A 12,213-nucleotide genomic window follows, 5' to 3' on the forward strand; every position below is an offset into this window, starting at 1 on the left:
CTAACTGAATAAAGCTACCAGACATCAGAACCAATCCAATTACTTCAGACTGAAATGTATAGATTTTTTTTTTCTTCTTCTTTATATTGCAAATGTTAACTTAAAATTTCAGAAGTGAAGTTTTGAAAGATCCTGAGTGTAGCCAAATGATTTGGATAATGTTTTCCGCTCTAAATCTCTTACTCAAATGGACAGACTTATTTAGATAAAGCCATGTCTTCTCTAGAGACAAAATTATGCACATATTTTCAAAGCTTTCACATTTGATCACAAGTTTTATTAATAAATTTGTATATTGTCACTCATGGAAAAAATTGAAACAGTATTTTTCAGATTGTTTGCAGAGATACCATCTACAAAAGTCTGGTTCACTAAATGAAATTAGATGAATTACAATAACTTCATTTATAAACCTAATGCTAACAAGAGTATTTAGTCCTTTGCTAAGTCCTTTTTACCACAGTTGGTAATACCCTGCTTTTAAAGCCATTGCTGCAAGCTTCATTGCACTTCTCCACAGCCAATCATGGAAAGAAGACCTAGAAGGTTATTGATAAACAGCACCAGATCATCAAAATCTCTCCTAAGCTTGATCATTTCTAATTTAGTTCCTTAAGAACAAGAAGGGTAATAACTAATGCCAGTGAAGAGCCTGTCTCTGAACTTGCAGCAGGCAACCTGTAACACATTCTTAAAGCATTCTACGCATTTAGTCTGTTCCTACTGTTTCCTCCCTCTTAAAGCAGCCATTTAACCTGGAAAACTTCTCTACACTCCCCTAGTTTACCAAAATGTTTTCTACCTCTCTGTAGTTCTACTTCATTTTTACTCCGGCTTTCTTGTTTGGTATTCAACAGACTCAAGCTCCCTACTCATCATCTACTACGCTATTTTAACTCTCAGATGTATAAAGAGTCACATTTCCCTTTCTTCCCTGGAGAAATGATTCTGCTCTCTAACTGCCAGCAAGACTACAAAGTCCAGAGCACCCATCAAGTATGGCAAGTGTGCAGTAATAACACATTTGTCACAGTTACTGTGTAAAACATTTTAATCTAAATATAGAAAATCCTCATATTGAAGCCTTCCCATTCACTGGAGGAAATTATTTGGGAGGGAAGAAAAAAACAGCAAAAACCAATAAAAAAAATCTTTTGACTGAAAACATGGAAAGATAAAAGCATTCCCTCCTACTACTCCCATCAAAGAGACAAAGAGGACCCTCCATTATCAGAGTGAGGCTGCCTCCAGGGAAGAGGAAAAAATAAATAATCAAGAAATGGACAAAGGTTCCTTCAGCTGTGCTAGGCACATCTCTGTGGTAGGTGCAGAAGCTTTAGCTCTGCAATCTAGTTAGCTTTCAGGTTCAGACCCTGTAATTTCTAGAGCACTTGTTTGAGCACAACCTCTATTTTATTCACTACTACCCTTTGCTCTGGGGAATTTATGACTGGTTCTGCCATCTCACTCCGATTCTTCTTTGCAAGCTCTGAAACAGAATTCATTTAATTTCTTAGCACTATACCTTATTTTGTCAATAAATTACTACTACTATTGAACAGAGGTCTGGCTGTCTCCTTCACTGACCTTCAGTTGCCTATAAATTTCTTATTATTTACCATAACCTCTTGTGCAACCTTCCTTCCATCTTTTATCTTTTCTTTCTGTATTTTTATCCTCCCTTTGAGCCTTCTGAGTCTGCAATATTTAACTCCTGACTTAGTTGCTCTTTTATAGCTTTCGTTTTATCCTTTTGAGATTTTTTTTAAATATATAAATGCACACACACACAGAGATAATTTATCACTTGTTCAGCTCAACTTGAAACCTCAGAGCATAGCAATAGGCTGACCAAGAATAAAGGGCAAAATATGTTTTAATCATAACTGAAATGTGTTCCTGGTCAAGGGTACTTTTACATTTAGTCATTCTGTTGTACCTCAACACACCACACTCCAGACTATTTTAGTGCCTTAAACTGTGATCAAAAAGATACACAAGTTTTACGTAAGTTGAAATTCTGTTAAAAACAGAGTATTGGTTCTATGGAATTATTCAAATATATCTTCTAATGCAGAAACAGTGTAAGTGAGAGCAGAACTTGCCTTCCACATAAATATCAGTTCTGGTGCTAATAGTTAAGCTTACTGCTTTTCTTGACAGCTAACAGCACCATTTGTAAGTTCATAGTTGCCTACAAGAGAACAGAACTAGAAGAGTCTGAGTTACAAGAGCATTGAATCCCTCACAGTTGCTGGCCAACTGTATACCTGTCAGAAGGTTCAAGAAGATACATAAAAACATGTAGCCATCTAAAATGTCCTCCAAACACTAGCAAAAAAATGCGTATAACGAAATGAAAGTCTGCCACTGCCAATACAATTCAAAATATACTATTTTCAACTCTTTTGTTTAACTTTTCACACAGAAACACAAGTAATTTTTCTTTGCTAGGACTTGTGATAGTTTGACTTAAACATGCTACAAAAAAAAACCAAACAAAACCAACAGGCTGGAGGAGATGGAATAGACAGCTACCACAGAATGATCCTGAGCTGTATAGATCTACAGCAACAATCACTCACCATTGTAATATATAGCTCTTCTCTCATTCATTGGTTAATGTTTTTGTTTTGTGTTATTTGATAGGAAAAATGTGTCTCTGCAAGATAATTTTCTTCTTCAGTTATTCCTTCTTTCCATACTAATGTATCTTTATGTCCTATTTAATTTCCTACACAAAGCAATTACTAGATAAATATGCTCTTATAGTCACATTTTACTGACACGTACTTCTCTCAGTGCTGGTTGCACATGCCTAGTTCCACTGGTTTCTTTTATTATTTTTTAATTTAGGCTCTGCTATATTCAGTACTGCCTTGCATACAAATAACTGATTATCTATACACTGAATAGATTTGAAGCATCAGAGAAGTCCAGACACAAGGGTCCTGAAAATTCTTACAGAACTTTAAGTTCCAACTACAAGTCAGCAGAATTGGGGTTCACAAAAATATATATCATCAGGCTTCCCAATCCCCACCCTTTTTCTTAAAAGGGTTATTACCACCACCATTATCTATGCTTTAAAAAAAAAAAAGCAAACACTACAAAAACAAACAATCAAACAAAAAACCACACAAAACAAACAAGCAAAAAACCCACAAAAATGTTACAGAAATTATTCAGCTTGTGAGGAGTGATCAACTCCAAAGATTTCATAACTGTGGTCATAAAGAAAAAAGTACTAATTAGCCAAATAAGGAACACTTGGCCAAGCCATAGGGGCAAGAAAATTGTTTTTTTCTTGTTTAGAAACCTAATGTGCTTTGTGTTTTCACAAAGATAAGACAGCCCCAATGGCCATACAACCAGGTAGCAGCAACTACATTAAACTTCACAATTATGTACATATACCTTTACACAATCCACCTGAATAGGAGCTACTCACTGTGTGAAGAAGTTTGTAGGACAGATATAAGTTTTCTGCTAGAATCTCCAACTCTTTTGATCTGCAGCACATGTGCTTCCAATTCAGTAATGTGTGAGATGCAGCAATTGACCTGAATACAATCTCAGATTGTGAGCAGGCACAAGTAGGATAACTCCTTTTTACATCTCATGCAATTAGACATGAAAACCTACATCAAGACCTTAAAATCAGCACTGGTATTTTACATGACCTTGTCTAATTTATATTAATTTACTTAAGTAATACCAACAATATTTCCAAGAAACCGAATAAAGCTGTAATTTAGCATTGCCTTGCATATTAGCATGATAGTAACAAGGCTAGTTTTAAGCCTTGAACAGCTATACCTCTGCCTCCTCCAAAATACAAAACTGTTTCTTTTCCTTTGCCTCTCACACAGCTGCCCTGACAAAGATCAAGTATTCCAGCAGTATATGTTCAGTTGCTACAGAGATGATGACTGTTTGAACTGCAAAAACACCTAAATGGAAATTTTTTCATTCCTACTCTTTACAAAGAAGTATATATTTTGAGATATCTACTGTGTGCATATTAAGTTATTTTTGCAAATAAGATGACAGAAGATTATGTGTATGAACTTGTTTTTTTTCCAAACACATTTCAGTTTCCTGGGTTCTTCTCACTTCCTTGAAGATCTTAAGCTAAGGAGAACTGTTAACAGAAAGGACCAGGAGTCTGGACAACTGAGAAAACAATAGTTTGTTCACTAAAGCCTGCAAGACAATAAAGGATCAGGTTTAACTATCCTGCTAAAGATGGAGACAGTAGTTAAAGCTCAGGATTCAGAATCAGGAGATGCATGCTCTTATTTCTTTATACCATCAACTTCATGAAAACCTCAGAAGTGCCACCAAACTTGTGTAGCTTGACATTGTATATTTCTTTAATTGAGCAATCTTACTTTTTATGAGACATTTATTTTAGGCATATCTGGTAAAATAGTGACACACGTGCTCTATGTGTGCATATCTGGTTAAGTTGTATCTGCATCTGACATTACAGAATTCATTCTTGCACATCAATACTTTTCATTACCATCTTGCTAAATTTACTTAGGTATTTGAAATACATTAATCAGATATAAGAGATCAAAATGTACTCTTTGGTTAGATATGGGGCACTGCTGAGACTGAGAACCATGGTAAACTAACACAGTATTTTTTTCCTGAATGTACAAACCAACAGTACAATTTACTTAAAAGTGTCAAAATGGAATGCAATTTCAAAAAAATCAATCTAAGAATTAACCGGAGTAAGTACTTAAGTGATGTTAATTTCCAACCTCTCTTTAAAAAATATCTTCTATTGGCTGATCAATCTTATTATAATTCCCCAAATAGGCCCTTTATTTCTCAGGAGGCCTTTGAAACATAAAAAATAAATGGTTTTCTTCAAGCTAAATAAAACATTCCTTTTTTTTGCCTTATTTCCTGTAACACAGCACATACTAATCCAAACACACTTTTCCCTGTTGCTATCTGCTCTCAGCCTTTTATTAAGTTCTATTCAATTGTAAAACCTTCTATGTGGTTACGCAGGAAATAAGTAAGGGAGTTCAGGAACAATTCAGAAGAGCTCGGAATAAACTACCCTCTGAATAAAAAAATAGATCTAAACAGTTCTCCTTGGACACAGTAAACAGCAGCTACAAAAGGAAATGCAACTGTGCTAGTGTTGTCTCGGTTCATATACCTCCCACTTCATTACAGCTTCTGAGACAAGCCTCCTACTTGCTCCCTGCCCATTTTTCCATCTCCAACACCAAACTCCAGATCACTTTGATAGCCTAAAAAACCCCTCACAAGCAAAGCTGAAGGTCAACGCAGAAATGCAGCTCACTATCTTGAAGTCTGTGTGACTTTCACAGCACGTTACCCAGCTATGCTAAATAAAAGACTCCCTTATCTCAAGAATTACAACTGCACACCCTGTGCTACCTTTAATTTCATCCCAAATCACTCAAAATTCAAGCATTTGAATGAAATAAACTCAAAATACCTTGTCTCAGCTGTCTTTTTGTTTTCTTTTTGAAGTCTATACTCCATCAGACTGTCACAAATCTCAGATATCTGGATTTATTTACCTGACAAGTTGCATAATGCCTTGAAAACTTCTTGTCAGACTTGTGAAGTGGAAAATGGGAACTATCTATTTAATTGACTGGGAGAAGGAGCAGGTACTAACCATACCATTTACTTAATATGGCCTTACCAAAAATATTCTAAGTTGGAATATGGAAAGAAAGATCCTGTGTTCAGAGATCCCACAACATAGAATGTTCTCTTGTTGCACCTCTGATCTCCAGTTAAGTGCAGAGTGCTGAGTAATGAATGGGCTGGAAAAAGAACCAGGGCTGAAGAAAGCCAGAAGCCAGAGGTGCCTTCCTGAGCTAAATGAGGTGATACTGTAATCCATAAACATGGTCAGAGCAGCCCTTTTTTTAATGGAAAGGCTTGGTCACTGCAGTAACTCCCACCGATTTTATGGATTTCTGCACCATCATTCTTTCTTTACATTATATTTGAAAGGAGAGTCAATATAGAACTAACCAACTGTCAAGGAAACCTGCATTGCTGTTCAGCCACAGAAGTAATTTCCTACTAACCTGGCACTATATATTGAAAAGCCAGCAGTCAAGAGTTAAACTTTTGACCGAAAGATGACACATTTTGTAAACTAAGCAATGACACTGCAAGACTATTTTAGCTAGTATTTACATGTCCTTCTGTGTCCGCTTAACTCCTAAAAGCTGAAGAAATGCACAACAACCACTATTCATGTCAGGTTCTTAAGAAGCAAATTCCAAACAGTGCTAAGTATTATTATGTCATCAAAAGGCAGAAGTGTTGAGATACACAGCACTCTAACACAGTCCAAATCTGACTCATAATGTTCTTCATCACAAACTCTATTTCCAGAGCAAGCGTAAGAGTTTAACCTAGGAATTTCAATAAGGAAAAAAATATTAAATTAACCTTTGTGGTTTAAAAACTGTATATGACACATCCTCCTCCCACTTGCCCAATTCATAGTCATAACTGGTTAACTCTTGTTTCTGAACTAGGTAACAAAATAGTTCCTACAACAAAGTGTAGCACTCTCACATTCGTCTAGTCTTGAATTCAACTTTTCTCCCTAAATTATGTATCCACCTGTAGGCAAAGTCAGTTACTTCTGAACCTGCCCCAGTATGGTTGTATCTTCAGGTCTTTTAAAACAAATATAAAAAGATTAATAGACCACAAAGTGATATAGTCAGAGTTAAAATAAAAATTAGCATATTAGCCAAGTACTTTTGCAAACTTCATATTGTATATTTGCAGTGCCACACTACAGGAGTTTCTCAAAGAGACATTCAGGCATTTATGAATCATCTAAATACCAAAGAAAAAGTTCCTAACTGCCACGATTACTCAGGTTTTTAAACTCATACTGTACATGCAATGTGTATTTAGCCTGTTGAAGTGTTCAGGGGTCATTGCCACAGTGAACAGTAATTGAATTTTGCCTTCAATATAAAAAGTTTTGAAGCCTTTTCAAAGCAACAAATAGTGAGAATTTTCAAGGAAATCCATTAAGTAATCCATGAAAATAGCTATCTGGGACTGAGAGAGCAGGTGTTCAGATAGTGAAGCGATACACTCAGATAAAGGTTCAAATCCTGCCCTGACTGCAGAGTGACCTTTAGCAAATGGATTTCATTCTCTGTCTCAGATATCCGCTCTTTCCTCTCCTTCCCCTGCAAAGGAAGAGAAAGGTTTAGTTTTCCAATTCTTTTGGAGATAGATATGTTTTAGAGTAGAGAAAATTTATGTATTAAAATGTTCCACATTACCATACAGTAAATATGGATTTTTTTTTTATTCAGTAGGTATTATGCTTCTCATCAAATACTTCAATAACAAGTAGCAGTTAGATTAAGTGTACTTAATACATAAGCATCCTGGTGTAATAGAAACTGATGTGTGGACAACAATAAATTTTTCCCCACCTGTGAAATGAGCAAGAATCTCTCCTTCAAAATTTATTCTAATTACAGGCATTTAAGGTGATGAGGGGGTGGTGAATTAGGCATTTTTGCAGTTTGCTGCTGACCAAACAAAGTTATGTAAAGCACCACAGAGTCTAGAGCATATTGATAGACCAGACTCTTCCTCTGACTGGACCATAGCATAGTGTAGAAATTATGTAATCTTGTGTATGTTCTTTTAAACTTTCTTTTTGAAACTGAGACCAGCAGTTGGCCAATAATTTCCATCAATTGCTTAGTTCTGGTGAATGGCTTTTTCCATTCATGAGTTTCTCTTGTTCATTTTGTAGCTCTGGTTCAAACTGCATACAAGAACCTTACTTTCTTTTTCCAGCACTCATCTAATCAGTAGCACAAGCAAAATTTTCTCCCTTTTCTAAACAGATGTTAGGGTTAAACAAAAAAGCTTATTATATTTAAAGATGCAAAAAATAGCTGAAGTTTTCTTGAACTACAGCAGTATTCTAATCCACCAGTTCTCAGGACTATCCAATGCAGACATATATACTCCTAAAACAATAAACACCTATTAAAAAAACTAATTAACAGAATCTCCTCACTGGTTGAATAGCTTGAGTTGGTAATTCACTTCAGCACTTTTACCTTAGTCCTATTTCTAACAAATACTCAGAAGTTCTTATAGGTGGATCCTGTATCTTACTGATTGTTGAGCTAGAATTCCACAGCTTTGTCAGAAAAGTGTTTGTGTCAGGGGTTGGGTTTTGTATTATTTTATTTTTTATTTTTAACAGAACTAGGCTTCTAACTGTATTTTACATTTCAAGATACAAGACTAAATCTGACATTCAGTGAAAGCAGTTTTTGGTGCAGAACTACAAATGACCACAATAAAAATTAAGAAACTATAAAACCTACACTACAGTGGAGTTTCTATGCAAAGTACCCTTGGTAAAAAATTGCAGACAGTACACATCTTTCCTCATTGTGTTGAAATTCTACATAATATGTTTTGGTACAAAATGGCTGGGTCTCCTGAGTAATCAAGAAGGTGCCTATTAGCTTAACAAGTCACAGTACAAATAGACTCTAGAAGTTAGTACATACAACACCTCATGCCTTTCACTGTTCAAACACTGAGCTTTCACTTCTTAAATGTTTAAGTAGCACTTTAAATTGATTGTCAAACAAAGATATGTTTATGCTACAATGGAAAACTGTAATCAAAACTAAGAAGAGGAAGTCAAGTTTATTATTCAGTTTGTACAGTGTCTGTAATACTATTCTACTTATTTGTGTTTACAGAAGTTTGTTCTAAATTCTTCCAGCCCTTGGAGAAGTACCAATCATTGACGCTCGGTCATCTGTAAATTACAGGACAGATGTAAAACTCTGACCCAGCTGAGCTGATGATGTTTCAAATCTGTTTCGGGAACAACCTTGACTAGATATTTGACCACAGTTTTGCAGTGTCCCTGAAATGGAAATGTAAATGTCCACTATTATTTAGCCTAACAACAACTCTTAATGGAGTTTACAACATCTGGCTGTTTTGATACTACTTGATTATTTATGTACAAAGAAAATCATTTTGCTTTAGAAGAATGGGCTGCAAAAGCATATGCATTTAGGCGTCATCCATACATTGCACACACATTTCTATTTTTCACATAATCCTCAACCAAGCTGGTCATGTCACTCAAAGGTTTTGTGGAAAGAAAAAGCAGCACACTTTACTAACACAAACCTAGGTTTTACCACAAATTAGCCATAACATTTTTCTGGTTAATTTGTGCTATCATGAAATATTTTAAAACTAAATATTTTAAGTATTAAGAAATTATTTTTAGTGTTTCCTAGTGTAAAAACAAAACCACTCCCCAAAAAACAAGAAACATTGCCTCAACATCCCCCCAGAGCTCCTGAAGTATACTGTCAGAGGATCAGTTGATACCTTATTGAGGATGCTATATCATCTTCTCCACTCCAGCAATAAAAAGGCTGGAGAGTAAGAAAGGAAGTAGAAACATTTCTGCCCCCTTTCATAGAACAGCTCTGACAAGGCGAACACAGCAGAAAAATAAATCTGGTAAACTCTTGTCTGAACACTCAACAATAGCAAACCCTACTGCATTTTTCTTCTTTGAAAACACAGATACTCACTTTCACTCAGAAAGAAGACATCCTTCATACTAAATCTGTGAAGAGGTGAAGCTTCATTACTTTGGTGCTTGACACTAGACTTTTGGAATTATTATATATAGTATCTCTTACAAATCACATGTATTCTCCAACTCAGATGCAAGCAAGCTCAATGGAAATGGTATTTCATGGCTTTCCCAGCAGATTTGTAAAAAAAAAAAAACAACAAACAACAAACCAACAAACAAAGCCAAAAACACACACAAAGCCCTCTATCAAAAAAATCCCACACCCAACCAAATAAAACAAAACAAAAAAGCCCCCACAAAACCAACACTTCATAATAGAAAAAAAAAACCAAAACTACACAGCAAAAAAAAATTGAGGAAAAAATACTAAGTTTGAGATTGGGATGGGAAAATGAGTGTCCTTTCCAAGCAAATACAACCTATGTCATGTAAATATTGCATCAAATCCACCTGATGCTTCATGAAAGTCTATTTCTGGCCTTTGATGGCTCCACCACACCCTGAGAGACCTTGCTCTGCAGCTGTTTGTCTCTTAAGAAAGGCTGTTCTGCAGTTAAAGCATTTCTCAGTTTGACACTTCTAACTCTTCCTTCTCCTGTAAATATTTTTTTTCTGTGATATTTTTTAATTTCTTAGCATTTAGCTATAATATGGTAGCTTCTTATTCTGATTGGTGAAGAGATATTGCAAGGTTTAAGTTTCTTAAGTAAAATAAACAGTCTTTTAGTCATCTTTACCCATGATTTTCCCACTTCCCCCATAGATACAGCAGCAATTTATATACACAAGTGCAATTTAAATGATCTCATTAGTGACTGCAAATGACATTTAAATTGCATCTGTTAACCCAGTTGTCATCTGGGGACAGAAACATTTCCCTTTGCACAGTAACCAAAGAGACTCCATTTGTATGAAATTAGCATAATCTCCTGACAATGAGAAAATGTCAAATTTATCCAATTTGTTTTGAAAACAAGCATGGATACAGATTGATTTCCAAATTTAATGATGTTGAGGAAATAGGTTGTATTAGTATTACTAAGAGGTACAGACTCCAGCAGATCTATGACATTATTTCTTTGACAGTAAAGATAAAGAAATCCCTCTTTCTTGCCTTATTCTGCAAGATATGGCTATAGAGCAACTCAAGAAATTAGTAATGTCAGCACAGCTAAACGACTTCAGAGAAATAATGAAGAGTCAAGTTCATTTTGGTGAATATGGCCAAGGCCACAAACAGTTGCACCTTGATAGCTGAAAGGACAGAACAGTGAGTAGAAGGGCAGGAATTCAACACCACTTCACTGTAACAGCACAAGCTGGAATCATGGCCTTGAAAATTAAAACCCCCAAATATTTCTGTTCTGCATTCTGCTTTTATAACTGGCTCAGTCTTTTACAACTGAACACAATCACTAAGCTTGAATGTTTATGCTGTTAGGATTTTGGGCAGTGGTGTTGTCAGCAGTGTTTTTTAAGTACAGCAAAAAGGAGTTAAAATGAGTAATGACCATTTATTAGAGCAGCTCTGGAACCAGCAAAGCAAATTCCTTCAGTACAACAGTGAAGTTTATCGAGCTAGTAGGGAGCTAGTAGGCTAGACTCCTCAGTCACACCTGCTGAAAACACAGACCATACATTCTTGGGCTGCAAAAATTATTTGCAGCTACAAGAATCTCAGACTACATATGCCTTTTATTATTATTATTTGAAAGACTATTTGAGAGTTCAGAAACTTAGAAGCACCATAAAAAAAAATAAAAATCAAACCTGTTTTTAGGATCCACAATGGGATATTCTATATAAAAGATGCCAACTTTGAGGCAAGATATCTCACTTCAATAGTCAAGAACTCTTATTCAAAGTTCATCCCAAAGATACTTTAAAATATAAGCTTAATGCAAGCCTGACTGGATACAATTTGAATTACAAAGGTAAACATATTTCATATACCGGTAAATAGTGTATGATTTAGATGAGTATTTCTAAAATAAAAGATTTTAGTTGCTTAAAGGCATTTAAATGGGTACCATCACATGAACGTTTCAGAATACATTAAAGACATCATTTTTTTATTAAATGCACATTAGCAGATTTATTCTTTACCCAAATTCACAATTGTTATTCACAAAGCAATGATACAGGAGTCATCTGGTTTCTTATGAAATAATATAAAACCAACAGCATGTCTTTCAGTTTTCCCTCTCAGTATTTAAGCTAAAGTCTCCAAATAAGATTCAGACTCGAGACAATCGCCAACTTCATTTTCATCTATATAGACAGGAAATAAAAGTACAAATGAAAACAACTTAATAAACCCAAAACATTTGTATTATTCAAACCCCTACCATGTTCCTTGCAAGCATGCCATGTGGTGATCAAAATTATACAGATGGAAATGCACTTAGACTGTTAGAGCTTAGGATTTAGGGACTCAGTAAAAATTCCACATTTTAGGTCTATTGAAGGAGACATTACTTGACAATGTTTAGAACTAAACCACAACTAACTCCATCAAAGCACCTAGTGTATAATAAAAAAAAAATAAAAATAAAAAAAAA

This window comes from Chaetura pelagica, unplaced genomic scaffold (assembly GCF_000747805.2).
Source record: "Chaetura pelagica isolate M959 unplaced genomic scaffold, ChaPel_1.0 scaffold164, whole genome shotgun sequence".
In the NCBI taxonomy this organism is placed as follows: Eukaryota; Metazoa; Chordata; class Aves; order Apodiformes; family Apodidae; genus Chaetura; species Chaetura pelagica.